The 3,552-nt window shown below is 39.9% G+C and overlaps 1 long non-coding RNA gene across 1 annotated transcript; it reads left to right on the forward strand.

Moving 5' to 3' along the window:
• Positions 1-315: 315 nt before the first annotated feature.
• Positions 316-3,290, forward strand: LOC116672096 (uncharacterized). The gene is made up of 3 exons (XR_004327466.1): positions 316-331; positions 2,969-2,973; positions 3,182-3,290. It is a non-coding gene; the product is annotated as an uncharacterized LOC116672096 (long non-coding RNA).
• The last annotated feature ends 262 nt before the right edge of the window (positions 3,291-3,552 follow it).

Here is a 3,552-nt window from a genome sequence, read left to right on the forward strand (position 1 = left end):
CATGTTGCCTGCATTGTCATGAACGCATGTAAGTACTTTCCAGGAACTGCTTGCGCGTCCGGGTGGGTCTGTGGCCCATAGGTCTGAGCCTGTCTTGACATCATCCAGGTTGTCAGCAGTGTGTCTGCCTGGCACACTCTGTGTGTAGGACAGCTGATTTAACCCGCCAGTCCTCATCGATATAGTGGCATGTGAGCCACCAATTTAGCAGAAAAAAGAGCCTAAAAAGCTACTTTCTAGTGCTAGCTAGAAAGATAGCACTACACAATAGTAAGCAGAATTTTTATCATTGTCAGATTGAAACATTTCTGAGCGTATATCTATTTACATAGTACACGTGAAGTAGTTTCACCATATTTAAATATACATTATTTAATTTAATTAAATTACTGTTACTGTCACATCCCTCTGCTTGCTAACCACTAAAATTGGTTATTTGTGTCATGGCCACTGTAGGTTTAACAGGGGTTACAATCTCGTTCTCTCCATAGTTATCAACCTATTGACAAAATTGCATATCCTTCATATCTTAAGATATTACAGCATGTTCTGCACTAGAATTTTATCTACAATTAATCTTGAAGTGGCTTAACTCCACAGGATAAAATATAACATTTCTTATCTGGGAATTTGTGGGATTAGTGTTGAAATTACACAGTTTGAGCAACAAGAAGCCAAGAGTGTTTAACACAATTCGCCTCTTTTCTTGTGTGCGTGCCTCCGAGGATCCCATGTTTTTATCCGTCCCTCAGAGTGGTGGTTAAGTGACAGATAGATGAGCTGCGCAGAGGACCGCAGGGGTAGATAAGACCACGCAGAGGACTGAGAGACTCAACGTTTGAGGGTCAGGCGCAGAGAAGGAGATGGCGATCTAGCAGAAGAAAGTGATAGAGCCTCAGGAGGTCGGGCAGACCATTGAGAAAATGGGAGGTTGTCATGTCAATGTCAGGCTCATGAGCAGTGGCATAGAAGAGAAGAAAGCTGCAGAGAATACAGGCCAGAACAAATGGGGGGTGGGAAAAAAACATTCTTGTGAACTGAAATAAAAATAAAAACGAGGCATTGCAAAAAAACGATAACTAACTAAAACTGTAATTATCTAAAAAAGATCAAATTATCACTAAATGTCCTTAGTTTTCATCTTTGTCATTTCTTTCATAGAGCAAATAACGTTATATCCTTCAGAGTTGACATTTCCGACCATAGACCTGTTTTATACAGTCTATGCCGTAGACATATATAGTTTCCGACTTGGAACCCAGAAATTCCAATATTCCATGAACACAGCGTAGTCCGTGCCCCTCGCCTGGCATCACGGCGGGACCGAAAGTAGGAAGAAAGCGGCAGAGACCTATTTGATTATGACTGTGTCCGATACATGCAAGTGCTTTGCAGTGTAAACTGGTAAAATATGTGGACAGTTATTAAAAGGAAAAATCCCACAAATTTGAAAGTACACTTGAGAAACGCACACAAGGGGGTTAACCTAGCTTACCTTAACAAAGTAAAGGAGAAAGGCAAACCCCCAAAACAGTAGCTAACCCTGGTACAGGGCGTGGGTGTGTGGGTACAGGGCCGGGCAGCATGACGGAGACAACAGCAGGACAGAGAACAATACAGGAGGGCTTTCACCGGCGTCCTGGTAGCTGCTGGTTGGTAAATACGCAGGAACACCATAAGCGGGAGGGAGCGTGGGTTAATATGTGTATTGGTACTGGGAAGTCTACACAACTGTGTGAGTCGATTGACTTCAAAAACTTTGCCACTTTACTCAAACCAAAATTAAAACACCTGTTCATGTACAGTATTTCTTCTTTAGTCTGTTGGCTATTTAGGGTTTTTTCTGAAACACGTCCAACCCATTTTGCACTTACTGTGGCGTCCTGTGTTGACTGTTTACATATTTGTGCTCATCATATGTACATTGTATGTACTGGTGTTATTGTTGAATACATATGAAATATGTATTTACATATTTCTAAAATGTTGTCATGTTATCACATAATACTTTTTCTGACCTTTTTAGAATCTTGCCCCTGACAAATTACCCATATTCCAAAAAACTGACTAAAACTAACTCTAAAACTAATGAAAACAAAATTAAAACTAAGCATTTTCAAAAAATAAAAACTAACATTAATGCTTTAAAAGCTAATTAAAACTAAACTGAATTTAAAAAACTAAAAGTCAAAATAAAAATAAAAAACTAATGAAAAATGCAAAACTATAATAACCTGGCTCCCAATACAAATTTTTTGAGAGGGAAGGAAACTGATGAGGCCATTTTGGCTTGATTTATAGACTTGCTCCAGTAACGACAACATTACCACACCACCCGCTGTGTAACTAATCCTGTCCACACTGGGCTAAAGACAACAACAGCCACCTAAAGCTACAAAGGACTCACACTGAGGGCCAATTTGTGTCTCAGCAGTAGAAGCAGCCTTACCCAACGCTGTGGGTTATTCAATAGATATTCAGTGTTTCACAAAGCCGTTCTGGGAAAGGCAATGTGGAATTCATTCATTACTCACTTTTCATTTTTGCTTTAAAGAAAATAATAATCAGCATTTACCAGGTTTTTCCTCAGCTTTTTAATGACTGTTGTGCAAACACGTTAATACATCCATATTTACAGTGAAAGGATTTAAGAGCAAATCTGTCAGTGGGAAGAGAACCGGTGGCAGCTGACACTGGCAGTGCTTTTGCAGTTGGGATACCTGGCTGCAGGACCTTCAGCATAAAGGCTTCCCCTGCTGCCTAAAAACTGTGAGGTAACTGCTGGTCACAACGGTATTAAACAGCATTTGCATTGAGTTCAACTTTGGTGAACATTGTCCCATGCATTATTGGACTTGAAGTGCTGACCTTTGAGGACCCAAAGAGTAGCTTATTAGCTGTGTTGCTCCATTCACGTACATTTAACCTCTGTCGGAGTATGAAATGAAAGTTATGAGAGAGCTCTGAGAATTTGTTTCCACTTCAGTAAAATCTCTTCATTGAATACCGTTATATTCAGTCCTGTGAGAGAAATGGCACCGGGTAACAAACGGCCCAGTACAGAGAAAATAAAAAGAAATCTAAAAGCCGTTGTGGTTGATGAATAGTAGTGTAGTGGTAGTAGTAGTAGTAGTAGTAGGGGTGTAAATGACATGTTTTATTACGATATGATATTATATAGATTTTTCTACTACTATGGGCTAACAGTTAACATAGAAACAATCAGCCATACATTTAAATGCCCTCTGTAAATAGACAGTATTACATGCTGCCGCTGGTAGGGGCAGTAAATTAACTTGGACCTACTTCCAACTACGGTGCCGTTAAGGTTAGATTCAATCAGATGCCTGTGATCTGCGTAACAACAGTACAGTGGAACGGGTTCCTTCAACAGAGCGACAGTAGTAACCTAATGTACCATCATTACTGTGGTTAAACTTCATTCCCGGTTATATATTTGCACTGAATAACACATTCAATAAACAGAAACATAACTCTTGCAGCGCACATGGACAGATGTGCAATATTAGCTCACACATAAAATAGCACCCT

The sequence above is a fragment of the Etheostoma spectabile genome, chromosome 22, assembly GCF_008692095.1.
Source record: "Etheostoma spectabile isolate EspeVRDwgs_2016 chromosome 22, UIUC_Espe_1.0, whole genome shotgun sequence".
Classification (NCBI taxonomy): Eukaryota; Metazoa; Chordata; class Actinopteri; order Perciformes; family Percidae; genus Etheostoma; species Etheostoma spectabile.